The following is a 19,755-nucleotide window of genomic DNA, read 5'->3' on the forward strand; positions in this document are numbered from 1 at the left end:
AGAGTGCTTACCTCTGGAAAATAGGGGATGGTATTGGTATTGGTATTGGGACTGGTATTGGTGAGAGCCGGTAGACTGGATGTGATGGGGAGTGGCAGTAGAGAAGAAATCCTCACCTGCAAGCCTTGGAAAGCAGGTGAAATGGCTTTGATCTGGGAAGAACCCTGCAGCTCTCAGTCCCAGGGACAGTGACTTCAGCCGTTCAAAAGGCAACCTGAGCGAGTGGTCCATAGTGTAGAAATGGACTGCGGGTTTATGCTGGTCTGTTCACACCACTGCATCTTCCACTATACTAGAAGCCTCTTCATCAGCTATGATACCCAGAGTTCACATAGTGGCCTGCATATAGAACTGTTGATAGAATGATATGAGCAATGATTCAGTAGAAATTCCCTGAAAAATTGGGAAAAGTTTATAACCTTTAGGGACTTTTTTTAAAAACTTTATTGAAGTATAGTTGACTTACAGTGTTCTGTTAATTTCTGCTGTACAATGAAGTGATTCAGTTATATATATTCTTTTTCATATTCTTTTCCATTATGGTTTATCACAGGATGTTGAATATAGTTCCCTGTGCTATACAGTAGGACCTTGTTTATCCATCCTATATATAATAGTTTGCCTCTGCTAATCCCAAACTCCCAATCCTTCCCTCCCCCTTGGCAGCCACAAGTCTGTTCTCTATGTCTGTGAGTCTGTTTCTGTTTCATAAATAAGTTCATTTGTGTCATATTTTAGATTCCACATATAAGTGATATCATATGATATTTATCTTTGTGACTTCCCTTAGTATGATAATCTCTAGGTCCATCCATGTTACTGCAAATGGCATTATTTCATTCTTTTTTTATGGCTGAGTAATATTCCAGTGTGTGTATATGTGTGTGTGTGTGTGTGTGTGTACCACATTTTCTATATCCATTCATCTGCTGATGGACAGCTTTAGTTTACTTATCTGTAATCTCATTTGTCCCTAAAATAGATACGTTCTTACAATTGGAGCTTAAAAATGGCACAATTTAGGACTCTTCTCTAAAGATACTTGTGCCAAGAAATAAGCATTGGTTCCCCACTGCCTACCAAATTAAATTAAGATGCTGCTTTTGGGCTTCCCTGGTGGCGCAGTGGTTGAGAGTCCGCCTGCCGATGCAGGGGACACGGGTTCACGCCCCAGTCTGGGAAGATCCCACATGCTGTGGAGCGGCTGGGCCCGTGAGCCACGGCCGCTGAGCCTGCGCGTCCGGAGCCTGTGCCCCACAACGGGAGAGGCCACACAGTGAGAGGCCCACGTACCCCAGGAAAAAAAAAAAAAAAGATGCTGCTTTTAAAGCCTTGAACAGTCTGGCTGCAACCATCTTTCTAGCATTGACCCCCATGACTCCCCTACCCATAGCCTGCATTTGCCCAAACTCATCTTTCATCAGATGTTGTAATTCCCCATTTTTGCTTGGAATGCCTCCTTTGAGGACCATCTCCAATGCCACCTTCCAGCCCATTCCTTCAACAAACATTGTGTGCTCCCTCTTAAAGTCTTAAGGTCATTGAGTACCTGTAACCTCAACATTAGAGGTCAAGGTCCTTGAGGACTGGTAATGACCATGCAAGTTTGACTTGACTTCATTTGTTAATATTGATTACTCTTTTGGGGGAGTTTATTGGGCAGAATTTTTGAACTAACTCCTTTAGTATTTCTGTGTCTCATAGGTTAACACTTGGAGTTGTTTTGTACTTTTGTTAGTTTTTCCATGTGTGTTTCTCTGGTCTCTCAAAACTAAATTCCTTGGCCCTTTAAGAGTAAAATCATATTCCTCAATAAATAGTTGTTGGCTTATTGGTTTTTCATTGATTAATAAACAAAGTGACATCCCTCTGTGCCACCTACAGATGGGCATTTCTTTAGCCTGTAACCACAGAAATTAGATAGGAAATCTATCTTTTCAGATTCTTAACTTCTCCTCAAGCTTTTCTTAATTTAAATCTTGCATTTTTACATAGTCACACATGTAATTTCAGTACTTAAAGAAAAAACTTTTTGTCCATTACAGTAGAGGAGGTAATACAAACAAATGTGTGAAAATACCTGAATGGAGACACAGAGAAACTGTTTATATCCTCTGACACTACAGCTTTACAGAACTGTCTATTTTGATGACCCTAATAAGAAAACTGACCCCTTCAGAATGGGTTTAATATGTACCTTTCTTCCTTGTTTTTCATGTGTAATAAAGGCTTTTCGGTGCCTCCTTGTCCTTCTCTGTCTGGAATGCCAAATTCTAACTTCAGCTCTGTTCTAGGCCTTCAGCCTTTGGTATGTCTCGCTGCCAGTTTCAGTATCAGACTCCCTGGGAGCCAGTGACATTTTGTCCTGCACACCATTCCTGCCTGCGCTCCAGGTGCCTCTCCCCCTTCCTTCATTCATGATTCCCACGTAGAAGCCAGATCTTATGGTACGAAGCTGCATATGTCAGGCAGCTTGTTTTGGTAAAATTTGATGAGCACGTTACCCCAAAGGAAATCACTGGTGTTAGAAACTAGAAGTGAAACCAAACACCCAGCTCTGGGTCGTCGATTAGCAGCTAAAAAGAAATCTTTCAAACCAATACGATGATTCTTCGCCTGCCATTTCTTTCTTGTTTCAATTGACTGAATCTTTGTCTGCATCCATAGGCAGATTTGGAGTTTTATATTTTTCCCTAAGGCACTCAAATGCAAGATGATAAGTTACAGGGTAATTATGATTTCGTTGAATAAAACAACTGTAAACAGTCCAGTTAGACTTTAGCGTGCTTTGCATTCCAGTTTTCAACACAGAGTTGCAGTTAATTTCTATGAAAATTATTTTCACAAATACCACTCTTAAAGTACCAGCTCTGTTCTGAGTATTATGTATTTCTATCTGTTATAATCTAATTATTTCTCTAAAATTTACTTTTTAAATAAAAATATTGGTACCTAAATCTTAATCAAGGGCTATTTGGTATGTAGATTTTTACTACATTGAAATTTCCTATTGAAAGATAGAGGAAAACAGTCTTCATTCTTCCATGGTTTTTTGATGAAGCACTAAATCAACTCAGTACATTGATCTTAATATCTGATCGATTATCTCTATGGAAGGTGTCACTTTTAACATTGTTCTGCAAGTTTCTTAATAAAAATCTGATTTAAAGGTAACTTTACTTTTTAAAAAGTACTCCTGGGTTTTGAAGGCAGGTTGTGAACAGGGAACACTGGTATCTTTAACTGCAATTTGCTGCAGCCGTATAAGATTCTGAAAAAGGTTTGATATCATATGAATCAGTAAAACTTGAGGGCATGTATCAGATGAAAGCCCAACCACATGGTTTAACAAGGATTTTTGATATATCTGCTGATACTCTTAAAAATCCATCTGCCGGAATAATGATTGCTGGCTTATTTCTTTTTCTGTAAAAGAAAGGTGATGAAAATGTCCTTTGACAGCTTCCTCTGAGTGTGGAGAAGGGCACGGATAGCACGCTTTCAGCACTCGGCACAAGCCACAGAAAGCCTTCTGTGTCTACGTCTGCGGGAGTTGAAATCTTCCTGCTGGTTCTAACTCCTTTTCCTCTTCAAGGAATTGGTTTGCAAGCTATTTGTCTTTGAGACTCATTTAAAATTTGAATTAAAAGTTTCTGACATAACTCCAAGCAGTGAGAAGAAATAGGAAGCTCAGTTGAGGACCGTGGGAATTCCCGGCAACAAGCTCAGTTGAAACCATGTTTCTGAACTGCAGATCTTTATTTTTGCATTCGTGACTTGGGGCAGCTGAAGTAGACAGTGTTCTAAGTTCACTTTCACAGAGTTAAATAATACTGTGGTAACTGAAGCTACGAAGCTGCCGTTCATGCCAGGAATGTGAAAGATGCCTATGAAAACAGCACAGAGCTACTACCAATTTCAGCATATTTTTGTTGTATTAGAAAAATGCACTTGAAGTTTGGGATTTTAAATTCCTTTAAAATGTTAATGTTTCAAAGCATTATTATCTCACAGTTGCCATTAAGCTCTTCAAGCCTTCTTGTTTGTGTAGGTAGAGCGATTTCTGCTGATGTGTTGGAAATACGTAACCCTGTGTTTTGCAGCCTCACTTTCCTCGTTAGGAAGCCCTGATTTCCCAAAGGGAAATACTGCCTTCAGCCTGAGGTTTGGGCTTTGGTAACATATGCAGTTCTGCAGTGAGATCAGTTCCAGGAAAGACGGGGCTTAATGCGAAAACAGAGCTGGAATGATTTTGTGATTATTGTGTCAAAACAATATTCTAACAGAAAAGATATTTAATAGTCAGCTGCTGAAGATGACAGAAAATATGGTTATGTTGCTGAGTGTATCAATATCGAGAGCTCAAAGAGGAGTACCTGGAAGATATAATCTGGGAAGGGCATGACTGGGTGCCCCTGGGAGCATCCCTCCAGGTGCAGCTGTGTACTCCTGGCTCCTACAGCAACTGTGGCAAAGGACGGTGATGGCTGCAAGCAGGCGCGCTGGCAAAAGTCTTAGTCATGGGAGGATGAAAGACACTGTTGTGTCCTAATTAGCAGAAATATCAAGTATCCCTTAAAAGACAAGTTGGTGATGGACTTTGAATTAGAGAATCATCTAATTTTAGAGCTTAGAGATCTGTCCAGACCAGACATTTTGCAGCTAGAAATACTGTTGGCTTAGAAGGGTGCGATGACATGTCACAGTCCGTTCAAGATGATTGAGGCTTAGATCCAAGTTCCGACAGTCTGGTTCTCTATCCTTCCCGCTCCCTCCCTGGTCCTCACTGATACTAGTTTGAGAGAATAAGCTTTTTAAAAAGTTGTTTGCCCGTAGTGATTTCTGTAATTAAAGGTATAATGGCATACATGTGTCCAGTGAATAGACGTCGTTCTTTTCTTCTGACCCTTCATCGATACCAAGTAAGATTGTAGAAAAGTAGAAACTGAAGACCTCAGTGACATAGGCTTTTCTGTATAAGGGCTGCCTGGCCTGGGAGAAAATCATATGAGCAATTTGAGTTGCGGTTCGTGGCTAAACCCAAAATAGCTTGATATCTTCTCCACAGATTGTGTCCCATTTCTGGGAGAGTACTGTGAAAACTTGACAGCAGTAATATATTTTGTTTTCAAGGAATATAGAATGTTATTTATTTATTTATTTTAATTTTTATTGGAGTAGAGTTGACTTACAATGTTGTATTAGTTACAGGTGTACAACAAAGTGAATAGTAATACATTATTGAGAAAGGATGTGCTTATTATATTTATATTTATATTTATATTTATATTTATATTTATATTTAATGAGCTATCTGTCTAGCCCAGGATTGTTCTATGAGGAGGAAACATATGGCTGACACTCCTCCTGTCAGTCTGAAAGGTTCATATGTTCTCTTGCAGTTTCCTTTGTGACTCCTTATAAAATTATAATCTAGCAAATTTTCTAAACTCTCTTTGAACCCTAAAATTTTATAATTCCTAGAAGCAGCATAGAGAAGAAGAAAAACAATTTTTTTTTTTTTTAATAATACACAATGTATTTATTTATTTATTTATTTATTTATTTATGGCTGTGTTGGGTCTTCGTTTCTGTGCGAGGGCTTTCTCTAGTTGTGGCAAGTGGGGGTCACTCTTCATCGCGGTGCGCAGGCCTCTCACTATCGCGGCCTCTGTTGTTGCGGAGCACAGGCTCCAGACGTGCAGGCTCAGTAATTGTGGCTCACGGGCCCAGTTGCTCCATGGCATGTGGGATCTTCCCAGACCAGGGCTCGAACCTGTGTCCCCTGCATTGGCAGGCAGATTCCCAACCACTGCGCCACCAGGGAAGCCCCGAAGAAAAACAATTTTTAACTGGAGTTCAGAACAGAGTGTAAATTCTACTTTTGTTAACTTTTGTTAGCTGAATGACTTTCTGAGCCTGTTCCCAAGTCTCTAAAATAGGATGATGACAATTAAAAATACTTATCTCTGTGGGGTTCAGAATGTTTAAAATAGATATGAAAGCTTTAATAGATTTTATACAAATGTAGGTGTTTTCATTTCTTATATTTCTTAGCATAATGCAGTCCATAAACTTATAAAGTAATATTTCCTTTCCCTTTTGTTATCTGAAATTTTCCTTTTAAAAATGTCAGTTTATCCTGATATTCTTCTACTGAGGTCCTGGGATCTGGTAAAAATGAGATTATTTGTCTTCTCATGCTTTTCATGATTTCATACATTGAAATCATACATCCTCAAATCTTTTGAGTCTGGATATTCATTTTTGAGTTCTGCCTTTATACAGTGCCCCAACTGTTCCTTTTGGATTCCTATCCCCAAGTTTTTCAGCTCCATTATGTCACTTTTGATATATAACAACTGAAACCATCCTTAGGACTATAGGCACAGGCATAGCATGGCACTGTACAAAGACAGAATCTTTTCACTCTTTCTACTTATATCCTGATTATTTCCAGAATCTTGTTGACCTTCATAACTGCAGTAGCACCTTGAGCTGATAGGCTTAGAGCATAGCCCATCATAATTAATCTCTTGGTGAACACAACATCCTACAATTTGGAATGCTTTTACTTTGGTGTGATATCTAATATTTTGCCTTTTGAAGCTTATTTTTCACTTTACTGAAGACTGATTTCCAGAGTGGCTCTTGCTTTGGTTAGGTTTTCATTTGTTTGTTTCATTTTGTTCTGTTTTTAATGTATTTATACCCCATCAATTTTTAAAAGAATATGTAGCAACTCTTCCAGTAATACCTCATATTTGGGACTTTGGTAACATTAGAATTTTATCATTTACCATCCCTTGTTGTGGTTCAACTGCTACACAACCTGTAGACCTCCATTCATTAACCGGATGTTTATTGAAGCCCACACTATGGCAGGTACTGCAGTAAAGGCTTGGATACAGAGGGGACCAAGACCGATTAAAGTGCAGACTCTCTTGAAACTTACATTCCAGTGCGGGGGCGGGGGGACAGTAAACCACAAACCAACATATGAGTTAACAGTAAAATACCAGACATGAAACTAGATGAGGTGGTAGCGTAACTGGAGGGTGACTTCAGATGGCACGGTCAGGAAGGACCTCTCTGAGGAAGTGACGTCTAAGCCTTGATCTGAATAGCAAGAACATGGAGTAACAAGGAAGCCAGTGTGAAAGGAGCTTCCAGGGAGGGGTGGACAGAGGCCTGGTCACAGGACACTGCAGGCCAGGGAAGGAGTTTGGATTTTGTGGTGGTTTCACAGTAACCACTGTGGAATCCTTAGCAAGGGGCAGTACATGAATAATGGCAGCCTTGGCATAATTTGATGAAAGCGGGATCTGTGTAAAATGTAGGCCCACATTATTGCGATATTAAGGAAATGACCCCAAAATCTCTACACCTCTCAATGAGGAACATTCTAATTTGTGGCTGGTTAGACTTTCAGGACAATGGCAGTGATTCCTGAATTTTCAAGTTAGTTGGTACCCATTTTGTCTAATTAAGGAATAAAATACAGAATTTCAAGGAGGGAGTGGTCACCAGAGCCAAATACTATTCAGAGGTTGAGTTGGATGAAGAAAGAAAAGTGACTGTTAGATTCAGTAACAGAGAAGCTATTGATGGCCTTGACCAGAACAGGGTAAGATTGGAAGACAACAGAATTGATTTGAATGGTAGATGAAACAATGGAAATAGACAATTTTGTCAAGTTTTGCTGTGTATAGGAGGAGATAAATAGCATAATAGCTAATGGATCATGTGGAGTTAAGGAAGTTTTTTTATCTTATTTTGTCAAAGTCACATGATACTAGAGCATGTTTGCACATGTTAAGAACAGTCCATATGGAAAGAAATTGACATTGCAAGTGAGAGTGAGGATAGTTGCAGGAGTGACATCAACGAAAACGGGAGGGGAGATGTGATCCAGAGAAGAGGTGGCGGGTCAACCTTTGATGGGAATCAGAACGTGGCAGCCTTGTTCAAGTTATGCCTGAGTGTGGTTTCCTGCTCCACAAGAACCACTGATGATGTTCTTAGTAGCAAAAATTAATGTCAAGGTATCCTTTTCCTGATGTCTCTTTAAGCACTAGGTATTTGAGGAATGGAAGTTGAAAATACCCAAATGGACATAACCAGAGGCAGTAGCAAGAAATCTTTAGCATAGTTCACAAAGTCAATAAGATAATTCTTAAAAATTCTCAGAAGCTCCTTTGACTCTAGAAAATGACATACGATATTATACCTAAATGATCATATAACATACCATTTACTGGAAATCTTAATGTGATCCACCCTTTCTTCATTGTTTATTGAAAAAATTAGTCAGCTTATTTGATGCTCATGGGGCTCTGAAATGCATAGGGAAGGTATGAAAAGCCCAGGACATACAGGTAGCAAGTTGTGCAGTTAGGCTTCTAATCAAAAAATTTTTTAACTTTAGCACTCAAGTTTTTATTTAATTTTTTAAAATTTATTTATTTATTTACTTATTTATGTATTTTTGGCTGCGTTGGGTCTTCGTTGCTGCGTGCAGGCTTTCTCTAGTTGTGGTGAGTGGGGGCTACTCTTCATTGCGGTGTGTGGGCTTCTCATTGTGGTGGCTTTTCTTGTTGTGGAGCACAGGCTCTAGGCGCGTGGGCTTCAGCAGTTGTGGCATGCAGGCTCAGTAGTTGTGGCTCGCGGACTCTAGAGTGCAGGCTCAGTAGTTGTGGCACATGGGCTTAGTTGCTCCGCGGCATGTGGGATCTTCCCGGACCAGGGCTCGAACCTGTGTTCCCTGCATTGGCAGGCGGATTCCCAACCACTGCACCATCAGGGAAGTCCCTCCCATATTTTATATTTATTTTTTAAACTTAAAAGAACTATAAGAAAATAAGACAAAAGCACACAATAAATGTTGCACACAATCTCACTTATGAGTTTGCAAATCTAAACCAGCACTGTAATGAAGACTTTGTAAGCATTACCAGGTAGGACTTAGTCCAGGAATGCAAAGATGATTCAACATTAGGAAATCAATGATGATGACTGATCATGTTAATCAAAGAAGGAAACCATTTTTATTATCTCCATGGTGGTTGAAAAGGTAGTTGGTACATATTTTTTGTATACCATATACATGTATATATGGTATAACAAAGGCATTACTTTCTGCATTGATTTCGCCCTAGAAAACCAGAGACATAACTGAAAATTTATTAGAACTCATGAGTAATAACTCTGTAACAATAGAAGTGTTTAAAAATCAATAATTTTCAGTAATCTAGATGAAATGGATAAATACCTAGAAAGACATAAACTACTTAAATAGAAATTCTGAATAGACCTATAAAGCAAGAGATTGAATTAGTAATTGCAATACAAATTTCCACAAAGAAAAGCCCAGGCCCAAATAACTTAATGGTGAATTCTACCAAATATTTAAAGAAAAACTAACACCAATCCTTTAAAAACTCTTCCAAAAAGTACAAGAGAGGGGAACACTTTACAGCTCATTCTGTGAGGCCAATATTACCCTGATAACAAAATCAGGGACTTCCCTGGCGGTCCGGTGGTTAAGACTCCGTGCTTCCAATGCAGGTGGCATGGGTTCGATCCCTGGTTGGGGAACTAAGATCCCACATGTGGCACAGAGTGGCCAAAAACAAACAAACAAACAAAGACATCACAAGAAAACTATAGACCAGTATCTCTTATGAATATAGACATAAAAATCCTCAACAAAATACTAGCAGAATAAATCCAGCAACATATAAAAAGGATTATGCACCATGATCAGATAGGATTAATGCAAGGTTGTCTTAACATATGAAAAGCAATCAGTGTTATACACCATATTAATAGAATAAAGGACAAAAGCCATATGATACTCTCAGTGGATATTTAAAGAAGCATTTGACAAAATTCAATACCCTTTCATGATTAAAGCACTAAAACTAGGAATAGAAGGAAACTTCCTCAGTGTGATAATAATGCTATCTATGAAAAACCTATAGCTATTATCATACTTAGCAGTGAATAGATGCTTCCCCGCTAAGACAAGGAACGGGACAGGATGTCCACTCCTGGCACTTCTATTCAACATTTTACTAGAGGTTCTGGCCAGGGCAATTGGGCAAGAAAAAGAAATGAGGCATTCAGCTTAGAAAGATAGAAGTAAAACTATCTCTGTTTACAGAGCCATGACCTTGTATGTAGAAATCCTAAGGAACCAACAAAAAACTATTATGACTAATAAGTCAGTTAAGCAGGGTTGGTGGATACAAGATCAGTACCCCAAAATCAACCTTATTAACATTAATTAACTATCCAAAAATAAAATTAAGAGTACAATTCCACTTAAAGTAGCATTAAAGAGAATACAATAGGAATAAATTTAACAAAGAAGTATAAGACTTACATACTAAAAACTTCAAAATATCATTGAAGGAACTTAAGTGGAAAGATATCTCATGTTCGTGGATTGGAAAACTTTATGTTGTTAAGATGGCAGTACTCCCGAGATTAATCTCTAGATTCAATTCAGTCCCTGTCAAAAATCTCACGTACTTTTTTTTTCCCCCACAAAGAACATTCTGTTTTTCTTTCTTTTTATTTTTTTAATTGGGGTATAGTTGCTTTACAATGTTGTGTTAGTGTCTGCTGTACAACAAAGTGAATCAGCTATATGTATACATATATCCCCTCCTTCTTGGACCTCCCTCCCACCCCACCCCCCATCCCAGCCATCTAGGTCACCACAGAGCAGCAAGCTGAGCTCCCTGTGCTGTACCGCAGGTTCCCACTAGCTATCTGTTTTACACATGGTAGTGTATATATGTCAATTCCCATCTCCCAATTCATCCCATTCGTCCCTTCCCTCCCACCCCGTGTCCATGTTGGATCTAGAAAAATGGTACAGATGAACCTATTTGCAGGGCAGGAATAGAGATGCAGACGTAGTCAACTACCTTTTTACACAAATTGACAAGCTGATTCTGAGATTAATAGGTAAATTCGTGGGACCCAGAATAGCTGAAACAATCTTCAAATGGAAGAACAAAGTTCCAGGACTTCTACTTTTGATTTCAAAACTGACTACAGACCTGCAGTAATCAAGACAGTGTTACTGGCCCAAGGATAGGTGTATAGATGGAATAGAACTGAGAGTCCAGAAATAAACCCATATATTTATAATTAATTGATTTTAACAAGAGTGCCAAGATAATTAAATGGTGCTGGGATAACTGAATGGTCACATGCAAAATAATGAAGTTTGGATCCAAACCTCACACCATATAGAAGAAATAACTGAAAATGGATCATTGACCTTAATGTAAGAACTAAACTATACAACTTTTAGAAGAAATGTAAGTGAAATCATTATGCATTTGGATTAAGCAGTGGTTTCTTAGATGTGACAAAAGCCAAGTAACAAAAGAAAAAATGGATACATTTTTCATCAAAATGAAAAAGTTTTGTGCTTCAAAGGATACCGTCAAGAAAAAGACAATCCACAGAACAGGAGAAGATATTTGCAAATCAGATATCTGATAAGCGACCTGTATCCGAAATGTAGAAAGAACTCTTAATAACTCACCAACAAAAAGGCATTTAACCCACTTTAAAAATGGGCAAAGGAGGGCTCCCCTGGTGGCGCAGTGGTTGAGAGTCCGCCTGCCGGTGCAGGGGACGCGGGTTCGTGCCCCGGTCCGGGAAGATCCCACATGCCCCGGAGTGGCTGAGCCTGCGCGTCCGGAGCCTGTGCTCCGCAACGGGAGAGGCCACAGCAGTGAGAGGCCTGCGGAGCACCAATAAATTAATAAACTCCTACCCCCAACATCCAAAAAAAAAAAAAAAAAATGGGCAAAGGATTTGCATAAACATTTCTCCAAAGAAGATATACAAATGGTAAAAGAGCATATGAAAAAGGTGTTCAACATCATTAGCCATTAGGGAAATCAAATCAAAATTTACACACACTAGGATGGCTAGAATCAAAAACACAAGTGTTGGTGAAGATCTGGAGAAACTTGAACCCTCATATGTTGCTGGTGGGAGTGTGAAATGGAGCACCTGCTTTGGAAAACAGTCTGACAGTTCCTCAAAATGTTAAAACACAGTGGTACCATTTTCCACTCCTAGGTGTATCCCAAGAGAATTGAAAATAAGGTTCACACAAAATCATCTGCATGAATGTTTAGAGCAGCATTGCTAATAATAGCCCCAGAGTGAAAACAACTCAAATGTTCGTCAACTGATGATTCAATCAATAAAATGTGTTACATTCATACGATGGAATATTATTCAGCCATAAAAAGGAATATGACGTTCTGATATGTGCCACAACATGGAAGAACCTGGGAAAGATTTTGCTAAGTGAGTGAAACTAGACACAAAGGCCACGTATTTTATGACTGCATTTATATGAAATGGCCAAAATAAGTAAATCTGTAGAGACAGAAAATAGATTAGTGGTTACCAGGGTCTGGTGGGAGGAGAGAATCAAGAGTGGCTGCTAATATGTATGGGGTTTGTTTGGGGAGGGGGGGGCTAATGAGAATCTTCTGGAATTAGAGAGTGGTGATAGGTGCATGATTCTGTGAATATATTAAAAACTACTGAATTATAAACTTTAGAAGATTGAACTTTATGGTATATGAATTATATTTCAATAAACCTCTATCATTACATAATAAATGACTAAAATTTTTTTGAATTTATTTTTTTATACAGCAGGTTCTTATTAGTTATCTATTTTATACATATTAGTGTATATATGTCAATCCCAACCTCCCAATTCATCCCACCACCCCCCACCGGCCCTGCTTTCCCCCACTTGGTGTCCATACATTTGTTCTCTACATCTCTGTCTCTATTTCTGCCTTGTAAACTGGTTCATCTGTACCATTTTTCTAGATTTCACATATATGTGTTAATATACGATATTTCTTTTTCTCTTTCTGACTTACTTCACTCTGTATGACAGTCTCTAGGTCCACCCACATCTCTGCAAATGACCCCATTTCATTCCTTTTCATGGCTGAGTAATATTCCATTGTATATATGTACCACATCTTTATCCACTCGTCTGTTGATGGGCATTTAGGTTGCTTCCATGACCTGGCTATTGTAAATAGAGCTGCAATGAACATTGGGGTGCATGTGTCTTTTTAAATTATGGTTTTCTCAGGATATATGCCCAGTAGTGGGATTGCTGGGTCATTCGATAATTCTATTCTTAGTTTTTTGAGGAACCTCCATACTGTTCTCCATAATGGCTATTATCAATTTACATTCCCACCAACAGTGCAAGAGGGTTCCCTTTTCTCCACACCCTCTCCAGCATTTGTTGTTTGTAGATTTTCTATGATGCCCATTCTAACTGCTGTGAGGTGATGCTGTGAGGTAGTTTGGATATGCATTTCTCTAATAATTAGTGATGTTGAGCATCTTTTCATGTGCCTCTTGGCCATCTGTATGTCTTCTTTTGAGAAATGTCTGTGTAGATCTTCTGCCCATTTATTGATTGCATTGTTTGTTTTTTTAATATTGAGCTGCCTGAGCTGTTTATATACTTTGGAGATTAATCCTTTGTCTGTTGATTCATTTGCAAGTATTTTCTCCCATTCTGAGCATTGTCTTTTCATCTTGTTTATAGTTTCCTTTGCTGTGCAAAAGCTTTTAAGTTTCATTAGGTCCCATTTGTTTATTTTTGTTTTTATTTCCATTAGTCTAGTAGGTGGGTCAAAAGAGATCTTGCTGTGATTTATGTCAAAGTGTGTTCTTCCTATGTTTTCCTCTAAGAGTTTTATAGGGTCCGGTCTTACATTTAGGTCTTGAATCCATTTTGAGTTTATTTTTGTGTATGGTGTTAGGGAGTGTTCTGATTTAATTCTTTTACATGTAGCTGTCCAGTTTTTCCAGCACTACTTATTGAAGAAGCTGTCTTTTCTCCATTGTATATTCTTGCCTCTTTTATCAAAGATAAGGTGACCATATGTGCATGAGTTTATTCTGAGCTTTCTATCCTGTTCCATTGATCTATATTTCTGTTTCTCTGCCAGTACCATATTGTCTTGATTACTATAGTTTTGTAATATAGTCTGAAGTCATGGAGTCTGATTCCTCCAGCTCTGTTTTTTCCCCTCAAGACTGCTTTGGCTATTCAGGGTCTTTTATGTCTCCATACAAATTTTAAGATTTCTTTTTCTACTTCTGTAAAAAAATGCCATTGGTAATTTGATAAGGGGTTGCATTGAATCTGTAGATTGCTTTGGGTAGTAGAGTCATTTTCACAATATTGATTCTTCCAGTCCAAGACCATGGTATATGTCTCTCCATCTCTTTGTGTCATCTTTGATTTCTTTCATCAGTGTCTTATAGTTTTCTGAGTAGAGGTCTTTTACCTCCTTAGGTGGGTTTATTCCTAGGTATTTTTTTTATTCCTAGGTATTCTTTTTGTTGCAGTGGTGAATGGGATTGTTTCCTTAATTTCTCTTTCTGATCTTTTGTTGTTAGTGTATAGGAATGCAAGAGATTTCTGTGCATTAATTTTGTATCCTGCAACTTTACCAAATTCATTGATTAGCTCTAGTAGTTTTCTGGTGGCATCTTTAGGATTCTCTATGTATAGTATCATGTCTTCTGCAAACGGTGACAGTTTTACTTCTTCTTTTCCACTTTGGATTCCTTTTATTTCTTTTTCTTCTCTGATTGCTGTGGCTAGGACTTCCAAAACTATGTTGAATAATAGCGGTGAGAGTGGACATCCTTGTCTTTTCCTGATCTTAGAGGAAATGCTTTCAGTTTTTCACCATTGAGAATGATGTTTGCTGTGGGTTTGTCATATATGGCCTTGATTATGTTGAGGTAGGTTCCCTCTGTGCCAACTTTCTGGAGAGTTATTATCATAAATAGGTGTTGAATTTTGTCAAAAGCTTTTTCTGCATCTACTGAGATGATCATATGGTTTTTCTCCTTCAATTTGTTAATATGGTGTATCACATTGATTGATTTGCGTATATTGAAGAATCCTTGCATTCCTGGGATAAACCCCACTTATTCATGGTGTATGATCCTTTTAATGTGTATTTGGACTCTGTTTGCTGGTATTTTGTTGAGAATTTTTGCGTCTATATTCATCAGTGATATTGGTCTGTAATTTTCTTTTTTTGTAGTATCTTTGTCCGGTTTTGGTATCAGGGTGACCTTGTAGAATGAGTTTGGGAGTGTTCCTGCCTCTGCAGTTTTTTGGAAGAGTTTGAGAAGGATGGGTGTTAGCTCTTCTTTAAATGTTGGATAGAATTCACCTGTGGAGCCATCTGGTACTGGAGTTTTGTTTGTTGGAAGATTTTTAATCATGGTTTCAATTTCATTACTTGTGATTGGTCTGTTCATGTTTTCTGTTTCTTCCTGGTTCAGTCTTGGAAGGTTATACCTTTCTAAGAATTTGTTCATGTCTTCCAGGTTGTCCATTTTATTGGCTTAGTGTTGCTTGTAGTAGTCTCTTATGATGCTTTGTATTTCTGCGGTGTCTGTTGTAACTTCTCCTTTTTCTTTTCTAATTTTATTGATTTGAGTCCTCTCCCTCTTTTTCTTGATGAGTCTGGCTAAAAGTTTATCAATTTTGTTTATCTTCTCAAAGAACCAGCTTTTAGTTTTATTGATCTTTGCTATTGTTTTCTTTGTTTCTATTTCATTTATTTCCGCTCTGATCTTTATGATTCTTTCCTTCTACTAACTTTGGGTTTTGTTTGTTCTTCTTTCTCTAGTTCCTTTAGGTGTAAGGTTAGATTGTTTATTTGAGATTTTCCTTGTTTCTTGAGGTAGGATTGTATTGCTATAAACTTCCCTCTTAGAACTGCTTTTGCTGCATCCCTTAGGCTTTGGGTCATCGTGTTTTCATTGTCATTTGTCTCTAGGTATGTTTTTATTTCCTCTTTGATTTCTTTAGTGATCTCTTGGTTATTTAGTAACGTATTGTTTAGCCTCCATGTGTTTGTGTTTTTTATGTCATTTTTCCCTGTAATTGATTTCTAACCTCATAGTGCTGTGGTCAGAAAAGATACTTGATATGATTTCAGTTTACTGAGGCTTGATTTGTGACCCAAGATGTGTGTACATTCTCCTGGAGAATGTTACAAGTGCACCTGAGAAGAAAGTGTAATCTGCTATTTTTGGATGGAATGTCCTATAAATATCAGTTAAATCTATCTGGTCCATTGTGTCATTTAAAGCTTGTGTTTCCTTATTAATTTTCTGTCTGAATTATCTGTCTGTTGGTGTAAGTGAGGTGTTAAAGTCCCCCACTATTATTGTGTTACTGTCTGTTTCCTCTTTTCTAGCTGTTAGCAGTTGCCTTATGTATTGAGGTGCTCCTATGTGGGGTGCAGATATATTTATAATTGTTATATCCTCTTCTTGAATTGATCCTTTGATCATTAGTAGTGTCCTTCCTTGTCTCTTGTAACATTCTTTATTTTAAAGTCTATTTTATCTGATATGAGTATTGCTACTCCAGCTTTCTTTTGATTTCTATTTGCATGGAATATCTTTTCCATCACCTCACTTTCAGTCTGTATCTGTCCCTAGGTCCGAAGTGGGTGTCTTATAGACAGCATATATATGGGTTTTGTTTTTGTATCCATTCAGTGAGCCTGTGTCTTTTTGTTGGAGCATTTAATTCATTCACATTTAAGATAATTATCGATATGTATATTCCTGCTACCATTTTCTTAAATGTTTTGGGTTAGTTTTTGTAGGTCCTTTTCTTCTCTTGTGTTTCCCGCTTAGAGAAGTTCCTTTAGCATTTGTTGTGGAGCTGGTTTGGTGGTGCTGAATTCTCTTATCTTTTGCTTGTCTGTAAAGCTTTTGATTTCTCTGTTGAACCTGAATGAGATCCTTGCTGGGTAGAGTAATCTTGGTTGTAGGTTCTTCCCTTTCATCACTTTAAATGTATCATGCCACTCCCTTCTGGCTTGCAGAATTTCTGCTGAGAAATCAGCTGTTAACGTTATGGGAGTTCCCTTGTATGTTATTTGTTGTTTTCCCCTTGTTGCTTTTAATAATTTTTCTTTAATTTTTGTCAATTTGATTACTATGTGTCTCGTTGTATTTCTCCTTGGCTTTATCCTGCCCGGGACTCTGCACTTCCTGGACTTGGGTGGCTATTTCCTTTCCCTTGTTAGTGATGTTTTCAACTATCATCTCTTCATGTATTTTCTCTGGTCCTTTCTCTCTCTCTTCTCCTTCTGGGACTCCTATAATGTGAATGTTGGTGCATTTAATATTGTCCCAGAGGTCTCTTAGGCTGTCTTCATTTCTTTTCATTATTTTTCCTTTTTCTGTTCTGTGGCAGTGTATTCCACCATTCTGTCTTCCAGGACACTTATCCATTCTTCTGCCTCAGTTATTCTGCTATTGATTCCTTCTAGTGTATCTTTCATTTCAGTTATTGTATTGATCATCTCTACTTGTTTGTTCTTTAATTCTTCTAGGTCTTTGTTAAACCTTTCTTTCATTTTCTCGATCTTTGCCTCCATTCATTTCCCTAGGTCCTGGATCATCTTTACTATCATTATTCTGAATTATTTTTCTGTAAGGTTGTTTATCTCCACTTCATTTAATTGTTTTTCTGGGGTTTTATCTTGTTCCTTCATCTGGTACGTAACCCTCCGTCTTTTCATTTTGTCTGTCTTTCTGTCAATGTGGTTTTCTTTCCACAGGCTACTGGATTGTAGTTCTTGCTTCTGCTGTCTGCCCTCTGGTGGATGAGGCTATCTCAATAAATTACTAAATTTTTAAGATCTCGTTTCTTCATGCCATGAATGAAGATCTAGTTTCTTCATGCCATTATAATTCAAAATTATAATGGAAAGAACGAATGCATGACAGAATTTAAGAAAATTTTGAGAAAAAGCAGAGGAGGAATTATTCTACAGATAGTAGTACATATTATATATGTATTTAAATAATGAGGAGTGTGAAACTATCATGGGGACAGGACCTGCCCCCGCCCAAAAAAAAAACCTTGAAGACACTTTAAATGCATGTATTTGGAAAGTCATAGAGAGAGTAAAATTAGTGATTCCTCAGTGGGAAAAGTATAGATTATCTGTGAAATTATGGTGTTCAACACCTAGCTAACTTTATCAGTCAGCAATTTTGGTTGAAAATAGCAGAAAATAATTCTGGCAAGTTTAAGCAGAGATAGATTTACAGAAATCATATTGGGCAGCTCTCACAGTCAGTGGGGAACCAAGCTCAAAAGGTGACGGCATCCAGAAGATGCGAAGAAACTAGGAATAGATCCTCCCTTGAGCCACTGGACTAGGATGGTTAGGATGCTGCTGTGCTGCTGAAGCATCTGCTAGATCCCACTGCTGCCACCATGGCCAAATTCTAATGATCCCTGCATGTTTCACTCACTCCCTTAAGACTCTGAGACCCGGGCAAGAGCATCCAAAGGCAGAGCCTAAGTCACAGGCCTGCATCTTACCTTGGGTGTTGGGAAAGGGATATCTGCCCACCTTCGGTACTGTGGTGAGAGGCAGGGCCCTGGTGCATCAAGTCAGATAGGAAGGTGTCCAAATGCTGGGGAGCCAAAAATTTCCACTAACATTTGGAATAACTAAAATTAGAATCGTCCTTTATATCATAGGCCAAAATAAATTCCACGTCTATTCAGAATGTAAATGTGAAACTTGAGACCATAAAAGTACTTAAAGAAAATACACATGAATATTTATGTAATCTTGGCTTGGGAAAGTTGCTAAGCATGATATAAAAATCAGAAGGCCATTAAAAATGTCAGTAGCGAATATTTAATGATCCAGAAAGGGAACCATGGTCTGTTAAATTTTTTAAAAAATAAAATGTTATGTGCCAGAATATTAACAGTGGTTTTCTCTGGATGATGAGACCAGAGATGATTTTTCATTTCTTCCTTCACACTCTGGATTCAAGTTTGGTGGGGTTTTTTTGTTTGTTTCAAAAGCTGTTATTGCTTTTTAAATTTGGAAGGTGATTTGCTTTGCTGGGTTTGTACAAACACATAGATACCGGTGTCTCCATAAGTAAATTTTATGCTAACCACTACAAAAGTGAAAATACCCCTTTAAAGAGCAGGTAATGAGACACTTGTGTATAGACACCCCCATCTCTATAAAAATCATGTTGAATGGCTTTTGGTATTGGCTCCATCTGGTGGCACTTCAAAAGGAGGACCTGAATAATTGGATGATGACTGTAAGAATGCCCCCCAAGATTATGATGCTTCTCTCACCTCCTCCAGTGTTTTTTGTTTGGGTTTGTTTTATTTTGTCTTGTTTTTAAGAGAACCCATCTGCTTGACTACAAAAGTACCAGTTTGTACTTAGGGTATTGGCATCTAAAGGAAGCATCACAGATGTAAGGATTCTGGAGGTAATGTTTATTGTGGCCTATATTTCATCACTTCATACTCTTACCTACAAATAATGAGTTGCCCCACCATTTCCTGTTGTAGCAGCCCTTAGATTCTTAATATCTGGTTCCCTCTTTTCTGGGATTCCTAGCTCAGAAAAGGATACTCAACATCTGTTTGACATAAGAGACCAAGTGGGCTCTTCCTGTGTACAGGTGAGTCGCCCAAACAGAATGAAAGGCTTCTCGCAGAAACCTTGATACCGAAGGATGGAGGAGCGGCCTTTATGTTCAGAAAGGCATATCATTGACACAGAGCTGGAGAAGCAGAGAAAGAAAGAGAACACAGAAATGGCCATTTGTTCCCATTCTCACCACTCAATT

General features: G+C 38.2%; 1 protein-coding gene across 3 annotated transcripts in view; it reads left to right on the top strand.

The window, feature by feature from the left end:
* The window catches only part of MAPRE2 (microtubule associated protein RP/EB family member 2), a 162,935-nt gene that overhangs the window by 102,073 nt on the left and 41,107 nt on the right, over positions 1-19,755 (top strand). The gene's annotated exons all lie outside the window — the stretch shown is intronic.

The sequence above is a fragment of the Lipotes vexillifer genome, unplaced genomic scaffold (assembly GCF_000442215.2).
Source record: "Lipotes vexillifer unplaced genomic scaffold, Lipotes_vexillifer_v1.1 scaffold90, whole genome shotgun sequence".
Lineage (NCBI taxonomy): Eukaryota > Metazoa > Chordata > Mammalia > Artiodactyla > Lipotidae > Lipotes > Lipotes vexillifer.